Source organism: Protopterus annectens, chromosome 8.part0 (genome assembly GCF_019279795.1).
Source record: "Protopterus annectens isolate FY-2018-M chromosome 8.part0, PAN1.0, whole genome shotgun sequence".
Classification (NCBI taxonomy): Eukaryota; Metazoa; Chordata; order Ceratodontiformes; family Protopteridae; genus Protopterus; species Protopterus annectens.
The window spans coordinates 548,075,074-548,087,295 of record NC_056741.1 but is presented as its reverse complement, the minus strand read 5'-3'; the positions used below and the strand labels follow the sequence as shown (position 1 = coordinate 548,087,295).

Sequence of the window (12,222 nt, the reverse complement as noted above, 5' to 3'; positions counted from 1 at the left end):
CTTTTGCATGTTCGTTTGCGAGGCACCTCTTTGGTGGGGCTGTCCAGATAGGACTCGCAAACTGTCTGTGGTTCCACAAGGGGAACATTCTGGGACACATCGAGCAAGGGCTTTCCCTGAATGGGCAAAATGGCTGAAGTCACACCCAGAGCTGAGGGAGTCGGAGCAGTATCCAAGCAGATGGTCAGGGGCTTCAATCCACTGGAGCGAACCATTTCCACCACATCGAAAGCCAAGGGAGAGCAAGCTTCATGGGGGAATAGCAAGAAAGCTGCTCTCCTCAGATCTGACGAGGGGATTGGAGTCAAGGCCAACGGAGCCGAGATACTGAGGGGAGGGCTGTGACCTGACAAAGTCAGCGCCAACTGAGGAAAATCACAACCCCTTGGATCCGACACCCAGGCTTTGGCTCTGAGAGCCACTTGATCCAAACTAGTCGAGTCTGATGGGCTCAAGGTAATGGCCAGCGTCGAGGTACCCGGTACCATCGGCGCTGACCCCCTGACTCCGGGACCTCTGGATGCAGAAACTCCGATACCAGGGGTCGGCTCGGGGAAGGAGTTATTGGGGTGAAAAAGGAAAGCAAGCTCCCCCTCCAGAGGGAGAGGGGCATGGCAAGACCCCCATCTGAATCTGGGTGCGAATAAACCTTTGCATCATTTTGTCCATGTCTTAATGAGAATTTTTAATTAATCACATGGTCAACTCATTCATTATAAAATGGTTCTTTTTTCTGTGAATCTTTTACACTGATGAAGGCTCTGTATTGAATTAACCGAAACCGGTCTTTTAAAAGAACTAATATACTTTTATTAAAATATTCCATGTTTATTTAAAGGTGCCTTGTATGCTGGTCCTTGTTTTTTGTTTGGATTGCTGTTTCTCTTGGGACCTTGCAGCTGCCGTACTCGCAGATGTTGCGCTACTTTCGGTTCACCACCCAGGAGAGCTCCAACCCCAGCCTGGGACCTTAACTTTGTTTTGGAGAAACTCACTCTACCTCCTTTCGAGCCAGCTGCTACTGCAGACTTAAAATTTCTTTCTTGGAAAACAGCTTTCCTAAATCACTTCAGCTGGAAGGGTTTCTGAATGACAGGCCCTTATGGCAGTGGAGCCTTTCATCATCTTTCATGCAGACAGGGTGTCCCTCAGAATCAATCCATCCTTCATGCCCAAGGTGGTATCCAGTGTGGCTCATAATCAGTCCATTCATTTGCCAACCGTCTTTCCCAATCCACAGAACAAAGGGGAACGGAAACTGCACTCCTTAGATGTGCACAGACAACTTAGATTCTACTTGGATAGGACTAAACCTCAAAGGAAATCTAAACAACTGCTGGTGGCATTTGCTGCAGGGGTAGAGGGGAAGGCTATTTCAAAGCAAACCATTTCTAAATGGATAGGCCATTGCATTCATTTCTGCTGTAAGCACCATGGAAAACCTATCCCCTAGGAGATCAGACCTCACTCCACCAGGGCTGCATCTACCTCTACCTCTACAGCCTTTCTCAGAGGCGTCCCTACCAAGGACATCCTAGAAGCTGCTACCTGGAGTTCTGTACATACTTTCAACAAGCATTATCATTTGCCAATTTTCTCTAAATCTAGAGCTGGTTTTGTCACTGCAGTCTTGCAGTGCCTTATAGCCGGTCCTAATGCTATCTAAATTCCTCCTCCCAACCATAGCTTTGGGAATCTACCCAAATGTAATGACTGCAACAGTGAAACACAAAGAACATAGTACAGTTGTGTACACCTACCATAAATGTAGATGTTCAAGTGTATTCACTGTTGCAGTCCTGGTTACCCTCCCTCCAGCCCCCCTAACTTCTTTTGGCTATACCTCTACTTTCCTTTACTATGCTTAAAAGCCTTTTTGGTGTATTTACTTTTTTGTTGGAGGTATATCATTGTACTTTTATATTTAATTGCTCCCCATTAGGGGGCACCTGACATCTGGGGCAAGAAAAACTGATGTAATGGCGTTGGCTGCATGTTTTATACCCCTGATGACCTGACGTCATGGAAAAAGGGACAGCAACCGATGCAGGACCCAAGACTTTGTTAATCAGGCCGACTGAGGGTTACCTGCAAGCAGAGAATCCAAATATAATGACTGCAACAGTGAATACACTTGAACATGTACATTTATGGTAAGTGTACACAACTGTACTTTGTCAGGTTGGCCAACGGGTTACTCATCATCTTTTTTCCATTGGTGTGTCAAGCGGTCAGTGTTCTGTCCTTTCAGTGTTGTCTGCTTGCTCATATGAAAGTTGGTGATGTGGCGTTTTGGTAATGTGTAGGGGACCCATAAATATATATATATATATATATATATATATATATATATATATGTATACTGGGGGCAAGCCCACCCCACACCCCAGAACATACCAACTGCAATATTTCCATAACTTGGAGAAAAGGGAATATTCTGAGGAACATCAGTAGAGGACTTAGTATATTTAAGTCCACATTGTTTTTGGTCATTAATTTCCTATTCTGTGTCTGACACAAATGAGTCTCATAATTTCTAACAGTTGTCTAATAAGCAAGTAATAACAGGACCAAACAAAAAATAAATTATTATAAAAAATGAAATTTAATATTCTAAAGAGTTACACTCAGTTACGTGCTTTCATCTATACAGCCGGACTTTATCAGAATCAATCAAATTAATCTCAATAACCCACTTTCTCAGATATCCATATATATGCTTTAATAGTAACCAAATTAAATGGCAGAATGCTGGCATTGTTAAGGGACAGTTTATTTGAATTTCTAGTTTGACAAGTAATGATGAAATTTTATTTGAGGGAACTGGAATCCGCTGCCCAAATGTTTCAGAGTAGGGTATAGCCAGTAGATTTATTAACATATTTGAAGGAAGAGGACAGGTAGATTTCAAACCATTTTTAAAGGGTGGTATTCTTATAAAAAAAACAAACTGGGCAAATAATCTAATTTTTGTAGGGCTTTAACTCTCTATCATCCATGAATAGTATACATTTGAAAAGTGTGTAGGAGATTACTAGACATTGGTCCAATATTATTGCCTGTGATGATGGTATTAAAAATTTGGGTCCTAAAGCGACCTTTATTTATATTAAAGGGGTAAATATTAAAAATATTAAAAATGTTCTAGAAAGAAATAATTTTGATGATGGAAATAATAGTAATAAAGATAATAAATGAGTACATATGGTAATTGTAAGGCTTGTAGTTGAATATTAGAAGGCCTTTTTATCATGGTGGTTAATTGTAATAATAAAATATTTCCACCAGAATACAGTAATTAGTAAAGTAGTATATGCAGCCTGCTGTGCCTCCTGTGATGCGTTTTATACTTGAAAGACTGAAAGGCAACTTAGTATTAGGATTTTGGAATATGTTAGACAGATCAAGAATAATAATTCCAACAATGCTCTATATATTGCCCTATATATTGCTATATATATATTGCCCTGCCCCCCCTTATTTCCTCCCACCCCCACTACCTCTACATTTATAGTAATTACAGCCACACCCACAGCTCACCCTCACATCACCTCCATCAATCACAGCTCCTCAAGTCAGATCACATTATACCACACCAACTTGCTCCACACAAAATACTCCCAATCACTCTCATTCCCATTAGGCATTTTTTACATCACCCACACTACTTACCCATCTACATGTAGTGCAACCCTATAATTCCTGTTCAGACCCCCACCTAGTACCAACTTAAACTTTATAACCATGACTGTCACACAACTAAGTCTAGTCTGTCTTCTCATACTTCTTTATAACACCACAAGTTGTCACTCTAGCAATATCCCTAAACTTAGTAGCACAACACTACATCATGCACTCTCATATACAGACACCACACATTATAATAATATCTGCCCACAATTGTTCAAGAACTACATAACGGACCAGTTCAGAACTAAACACATATGCTCTCATTCCTACTCCAAAAAAAATACAATACTTTCTCACATTCCTCACCAAACTCCAACATCTGTATCACCATTTTAACACCAGGCTCACCATAAGTGGGTATATCCACCCCAACCCAGGCCCAAATCCGGCCTGTCAACACAAACTGCTCCAACACAAATGTCAGAACATAACACCCCCACTATCTTCATCCCTGTGCAAATCAACAACAGCAGCAAAACCAACCATCTTTTAATGCTAAATATTAATATTAGAAGTATCAAAAATAAAGTACCTGAACTCCAAGCCACAATAGCGCACTACTCCCCAGACATGCTTTAACAGAAACCTGGCTGAATAAAAACATAACTAACTCAGTTCTTACTACCGGCTACAATATCATTAGACAAGACAGACCACTTCGTAAAGGGGGTGGAACTGCCTTACTGTATAAGTCCAACTTAACTGTACGTCAATTACCTAACTCCTACCCCTCCCCCAGTGATTGGGACATACTTATCTCACAACTTCAACTTCACCCTAAAAAGGTCATCACCACAATTGTGATCTATATTCCACCTGGTAGTACACCTGCTAGCCTTGAAGACTTCTTATCCTGGTGTTCTTCCACATACTCACAAGAAACCCTTATTCTGGGGGATTTCAACTGAGATTGGTCAACCTGCATATCAAACTACCAAGTAATCTAATAAATATAAAAACCACACAATCCACTCACAACAAACAAAATGGCTGGTGTAAAATACGAAATCCAGAACGCGAAGCAGATACCAGCTGTACCACAGCTATGGAATTTGTTAATAACAAATAAAACACAGGTGAGTGCTTTCAGGGCTATGCCCCTTCATCAGACAATCTATAAAAAGCACATCATTCATTATATAGTACTGACAAGGACATGTGATCCATGTCAATTAAACTTTAAAGACACAATGTTAAATAATAAAATGATACCATGTTAAAAGATAATCGAATATAGACATATGTATGTATATAAAATATATATAATATATGAATATCCACATTTATACATTCTGCACACACATATGTATGCACACATATGTGAACAACTCTAAATCATGTAGCTAAAGAATCTATGCAATATAATGTAATATCACAAGCCTGAGTAATAAGATACTAGGCTCATCAATGTTTAAGTGGACGGGCTTTTAAAAAAGGTTTCAGTGACACCATGTTATTCAAGCCTGGAGGTTTATCTGCATTGAATAACATGATCCATTTTTGTTTTGCAGCCTCTGCATCATTGACCAAATTTCCTCCTCAATTTCTCTGGCACGATCTGTAGAACCAGGAACTTAAAGATATGGTCTTGTCCTTCTTCCTTATTGTGCATCACAATTGCACTACTCTCCTTATGATTTTTAATGTCCCTGTAATGTTCTAATATTCTGTCTTTTAGCCGTCTGTTGGTCTTACCAATGTAGAAACTAAAACATGATGTGCAATAAGCAAAATAGACTACATTGGATGTGGTACAATCAGCATACAGGCTACTATTAAAACTGAAACCTTTGGATGGATGTACAAGACGTCTACTACTGTGGATATATTTACAGGCTGCACAGTCTCTGCAGATAAAAGTGCCAAGTCTATCAGAGCTATTCAAAGTAGCATATGTATCATTCTTGTAACATAAATATCTCTTCAATGTTTTGTTATTCCTAAATGTAAAATTGGGTTTGGACCCAATACTACCTTGTAAATCATCAATTGTCGAAAGAATGCCCCAATTTCCAGTGGTCACATCACAGACCAAGCTAATATTGCTTGCAAATGTTGACGGCATTCTTAATGTATTGTCAATGTTCCTATGTGGAAGGTCAGCCCTGTCATTATTGGTAATGATTAAACTATTTGGTTCAATGTTCTTGTATTCATTAAAGTAAGGTTTGTACCGTCCACTTCTATTTTTCCACCTATCTGCAATGCATCTATCTATGATGTGTGTATCGTACCCCCTTTCCAGAAGTTCTACTTTCAGTTGTTTTAGTGCTCTGTCTAACTCCATATCATCGTTAAACAGTCTCATAATCCTATACACTTGACCCTTGATGATGTTTTGCTTAGTATGGTTAGGATGCATACTAGTACAATGCAAAAAATTGTTCTGAAAGCGCTCACCTGCGTTTTATTTGTTATTATAAAATTCCATAGCTGTGGTACAGCTGGTGTCTGCTTCGTAATCTAATAAATCTCCATGGCTACAAGCAGCTAGTCCACATTCCAGCTAGATGTGATAAAAAATCTAAAAGGGAATCCATCCTTGACTGGGTCCTAACTAACAACCCCACATTGTACCCCCATGAAAGCAGTCTCCCAGACACCTTTAAGTGACCACAACATAATATACTTTATACGTAGTAGAGCAAGCATATGCAAAACCACTAACTATAAATCCACTAGAAACACAAAAAAAATTCTCTCCTGAGGTCCTCAATACTTTACTCTGTAACTCTGAATGGATCCCACTAAAAATCCTCCCACTTGACCAGGCTGTAGCATATTTCAACAAAACATTTCTACAACACCTAGGCACTGTCGCTCCATTGTGCAAAATCAAGGTTAGCACCTCTACAAACCCCTGGCTCAGTAAAGAAACCAAACAAATCCTCAAGTCCATAGACACTGCCTGGCTTTATTATCAAAAAAACAAAGAAACACAAAGCCAAACTAAGTACCAAGAACTGCGCAACCGTGCAAAAAAATACATTAGGCTGGACAAAAAATCCTACTACATGACATTACAAACTAAATACCAATACAACCCCCAAAAATTTTGGAAAAAATGTAAGCCAGCTACTAAAACCCACCCAAAAGGCTAACCCCAAACCAACCACCACTGACACTAAAGTTCCCATCGAAACACAATTTAACTCCCACTTTGTGAACTCAATTCTATCCTTAGTATCACAGGACAGTTCCTTCCTCACTGCCCCCCTCCAACACAAATAACACTAGTACAAGCTTTACCCTCAAAACAGTTTCCACCACGTCAATCAAAAGCATGCTGTCCAAACTAAAAACCTCATCAACAGCAGACAACCTACTCCCTAGCTATTTCTTGAAACTCATAGCAGATGCTTTTGCTCTCCCAATCACCAGTCTCATAAACAGATCAGTTGTTGAAAACTATGTGCCCAAACTCTGGAAAATATCCTATGTTACACCCATACATAAAGGTGGGACCTCCACTGAACTTAATAACTACAGACCCATTGCTTTACTGCCCCCCCTGGCCAAAATCCTAGAAAAATGCATCCATACCCAGATGCTAAAATATCTCATAGACAGCAACATCCTGTCACCTACTCATCATGATTTCAGACCTGCCCATAGTACCACTACAGCCCTTCTCTGCTTCACAGACACAGTAAACCGTCTCAAAAATGAAGGCCTGCAGGTGTCAACTCTTTTTCTGGATATGTCCAAAGCATTTGACACAGTCTCGCACCTTATCCTGCTAAACAAACTAAACCAATATCACCTATCAGATTCCACTCTTACCTGGTTTCAAAGCTACTTAACTGACAGGTATCAAGCTGTGAAATGGGAAAATTCTCTCTCTCCTCAGCTTCCCATATCTATTGGAGGGTTCTATCTTAGGACCACTACTATTCACAATCTTCACAAATTACCTCCATACCTCCACACAGCATGCATCTATCATTCAGTATGCAGATGATACTACCTTAATCTGTGCTGCACAAAACATTCTCACCTTCCTGCAAACAACTCAACTAGCATTCTCTGACATTGAAAACTACCTAACTAAAGCCCAACTTATCCTCAGTCCAAAGAAAACTCAGCTTATGATTATAACCAGTTCTAACAAAAACACTTATAACAGTCAGTTCACTATCTACCCCACAAATGCTACTCCAATCGCTCCAGTGGCACAGGCTAAGCTATTGGGAATAACCATAGACTCCCACCTAAAATTTGATAGTCATCTCAACTTAACTATTAAAAAAGTACAGGCCAAACTGGGATCACTCTACCGTATCAAACCATTTCTTACCAACAACACAAGATCAGCCATTGCTCGCTCCCAACTTCTATCCACCCTACTCTATGCATCTCCCATTCTGACTAATCTCAACAAAACTGAACTAAGCAAAATGGAAGCCTGCTATAACAGAATTGCCCGCTTTGCTGCAAATTGCTCATATAGAACTCATCACTGTACTGTTTTAAGTCAGCTCCACTGGCTTGAACTGCCCGACCTCCTAACCTGCAATCAGCTCTGCCTCTGTCATTCTATCTTTTACCTCCCCAATAAGTGACCTGCCCTCAAAATGCACTATATAGTAGTTCAGTGGCTATAAAATGGAACTCTGTCCCCACTAGCATTCAAAACACATCACCCAAAGCCTCCTTTAAAGACCTCATCAGGCAACATCTCAAGCAATGTTGGCAGTGCCATGATTGCTCCCCAGGCTAGTGAAAGCAGATAAGGCACACATACTAAACCTAGAGTACTTGATAATAGTTTTCAATCTTAACTCACAAACACTGGCTAATCTACACTGTATGTACTGTACCTGTGTACTATGTATGTATTCTACCTATGTTCTAAATTTCAGCTGTACATCACATATCTATTAAGTACCCTTATTTTTAAATTTAAATTTTTTTGTTTGTTCTCTTCACTGTAACTGTTGATGTGCTGCATAACACTGTAAAAACATGTATTTTTAATTTGTGCGTATACTGATCATGTCTAAATGTATCTGTAATTTTTCTTTGTGGAGCTTTTCTCCCCAGGCCCCTGCTGAAAAAGGGCCTTTTCAGCTCAGTCAGACACCCCAGTTAACAAATGTAAAATAAAAATAAAATAAATAAATGTACATTCAAAAGTCTGTGGTGACTTCAAAAAAGTTTATTTTTTGTTGCGGATAATGAACCTTTATTTGACTGTGTAGCAAGGGACTATTGTCCTTTGGTTAAGAAGCTCCAGGATGATCTGCCCCAGAGGTTTAAAGTTTGTTCATTTCTTCTAAAGATTGCCCGTGTTTCTTCTTATGTTTAGACTTTTTAATCAGTTTAAAAACTGTGCCTATGTAAAAAGGGTAATAAAGAAAATATCCCTTGTTTTTGTGCTCTTAAGTCTACAAGATTCTTAAATATCCTGATTATAGAACAATAAACACTGCTTTGCTTTGCTTTTTCGTTAGACATGGAGATGATATTCTTTTGGTGGCTCTGACTGCAATGAGCATTGTTTTAGTAATTTTTTGGGGATGCCAGTTATCTTTAAATTAACGAGAATAATTCTTACTTGCAGTTTGTACCATAAATTTTACCAAGATATCTAAGAAGCAAAGGCCAGGATTCAGAAACACCTAACACTGCACAATCCTGTTTTGTAACAGGATTGCTCAGTGCATTATGCCAAAATGATTCAGAGACTGCAGTAACAGTACTGCTGTAAGGCAGCTCTGATCCACAGAACTGCATCAGTTTTTCTGGGAAAGGACGCTTGCACATGCGGCTGTCCCAGGGCACATCTAATGCTAGTTAGCTATTTGAATGTCTCAGGAACTTTTTGCTGGTATCAAAATAATGTGGTAGAAAGAGTCAGAGAGTAGTTGTACTGCACTTTTTAGGAGTGAAACGAAGGAAGTGTTTACCAGCTTTTGATGGCCTGATGATCCTTATGGCTGGAGAGGGGCTTTTAGCTCAGTGGGAAGGAGTAAGTACTGAGAAGCTGTGTGTGACAGGTATGTATGTACATGTGTAGAGGCATGCTTGAGCTGTCTGGATTTGTGTGTGTGTGTGTGTGTGTGTGTGTGTGTGTGTGTGTGTGTGTGTGTGTGTGTGTGTGTGTGTGTGTGTGTCTGTAACTGCCTGTGCAGTTGCATTGCGTGGGTTAGAGTGGGGAGCACTAATCAGGTTGCCTGTATCTGTGCTCAAATCAAAGACAAGATAAGGCACTAATGAGATGTTGCTTCATGCAGCTTTATCATACGTGGATCATATTATATTGCCATCATTCTACTGAGTAGTGTTGCATTTCCATCACAGTGCTGGTAGTAATATACATTCTTAATCCTAGACAGTGCCCGAAGTGACATGGTAACACTTTAAAGCTAAGCAGAGAGATCATTTATTTCAGGTAGTCACAGTAACAAAGTGAAGCATTGCTTTCTAAATATTTGCTTCTGATTTCTTAAAATAGTACGGCAAGAGATTGAAACCTAAGAGTTTTACAGTTAGCAATGTGTTCAAATAGTTGCTGGTGGTCTTTACTTCTACTGCTCAGCTACTGGCTTAAGTCAAAATTTGTTAATGTGAATTTTCTTAAATTCACGGTGTAACAGAAATAAAAACATATAGTTTGAAATATGAAAGGATAAGTAGTTGATAGAAAATATCATTAATATACAAACCTTAACAGAATCACAAGAATAGTATTAAGATTTTTCTACTTTATCCTAATCCCAAATGCCTAAGTAAAAAGGTATATTTTTCACATGCATCTCGAAAAATAAATAGAGTTGCATCGTTTAAGCCACCAAGGTACAACTTTCCAAGAATCAAATCCAAAATAAAGATCCCAAATCTTGATGATAAATGGATTCTGGGAGTATCCAGCAAACCCTTACCACCATAGCATAAATATACACATAGGTGGTAGTGTGTCAGTAGCTCTGTGTGATAGGCAGCTATAGCTGTGAATAACTGAATAGGTTAAAATTAAGAAGTCCTATGGTTTTGTCATAGTCATTTTCAGTGAATCTGATATTTCTGGACATGCACTGAATTTCCATTGCAATGACTGTCATTATCGTCACTTATTTTTACACAGAATCAGAATTCTTTGTATGTGTTCCATGGATATATGATTTAATTTAGATGGTTTAGGTAAACGTGAAGGTTTCAAGTTTGTTGCCGCAGAAATTAAGACTCATCGCTTACAAAATCAGGAACTAGAGTTGTAGTTCTTGTGATCTTTTAACTGTAGTTGATACCGTGTTGCAGACAGAGAACAGGAGTAATTTTTCAGCACTGGTGGTCATAGGTCTTTCTCCATAGTTATGTAACAGTGTTTGGTATTTTTAAATAGGGGTGTGTGGGATTGAAACAAGTTCTGCCTTCAGGCAAAAAAAAAAAAAATTAAAACACCATTTTGTAATTTTATGATATTGTGCTTTTTTCAGTTGATTTTAGTTATTTTGCATTTTTTTATTAGTAGTAGATTTGTGGGTTAATTTTTATTTGCATAATATGAAAACTAAAATTAACTTGCATGTCATATTCTGAGTGCTATTGCAAATTTTGCATCATGTTTGCATTCTTTTGTTGACCCTGAAATAGGTAGTCATGTTATTGATGCTGTTTATATTTTCATTTATTTGGGCAAAAAGCCTGTAATCTGTTGTTGACTAATTATAGTAGTTATGATTTCCATGTACTAATATGTCTTGTGGATGTCTGCATGTTTCACTGCTCTTACAGAATACATACAGTAAATATGACTGGAGATGATTTTTCGCTTTTGTTTTAACTTTTTGTGTACCTCTAATAAACATAGCTGTATGTTTGTTAATTACATTTTCTCCAGGTAATCAAGAGCTGTGCTGAACACTTCTCTTGTGATTATTTTTAATATACCTTTAATCTAGTAATGGGCGGGTGTTAGCATTTTTGTGTTATAAATTGTTAATCACTGTTCATTGTATTTTACATATACATTTCAAACAATTTTGGAGAGAGGGTTGGATACTGTTGTGCATTTCTATCTTGACATTATATATTTTTGTATATGTGATTACTAAGTTCATAGGTTGGTACTAGGCTATCAACCCTAGGACCTATACAGGCCTAGCCATAACAATTCCTTGGCTATTTCTTCCCACACTATTTACTTCCCTGGATCCCTGTCTAGCAGGGCGACTGACGTGTTCCCCGGGGGTGAATTTCCTTTCTCCCATCCAATCATTAAGGTTCCTTTTGAAGAGGGCCAAAGAGGCACTCTGCTTGACATGTATGGGCAATCTATTCCAGAGTCTGGGGAGTCTCTGGGTCAGGAACCAGGTCCAGAAGTAAGCATGCTTTCTACAATTGAGTGATATGTAAACATAGTAGTTTATTTATTTATTTATTTATTTATTTACATGCACGCTAGATGATATATCCTCTAAATGCATGTGAGCTGGCTTGGTGTTTATAAATGCATGATTTTTAAAGCTTTGCAAATTGGTACCCCTTGTCATGTTTGTGCTTCTGGCCCATATCATTTTGGCCACACCT

The 12,222-nt window shown here is 38.8% G+C and overlaps 1 protein-coding gene across 1 annotated transcript in view; it reads left to right on the top strand.

The window, feature by feature from the left end:
* The window catches only part of LOC122808922 (thrombospondin type-1 domain-containing protein 4-like), a 2,399,573-nt gene that overhangs the window by 2,173,764 nt on the left and 213,587 nt on the right, over nt 1-12,222 (top strand). The window lies entirely within an intron of this gene.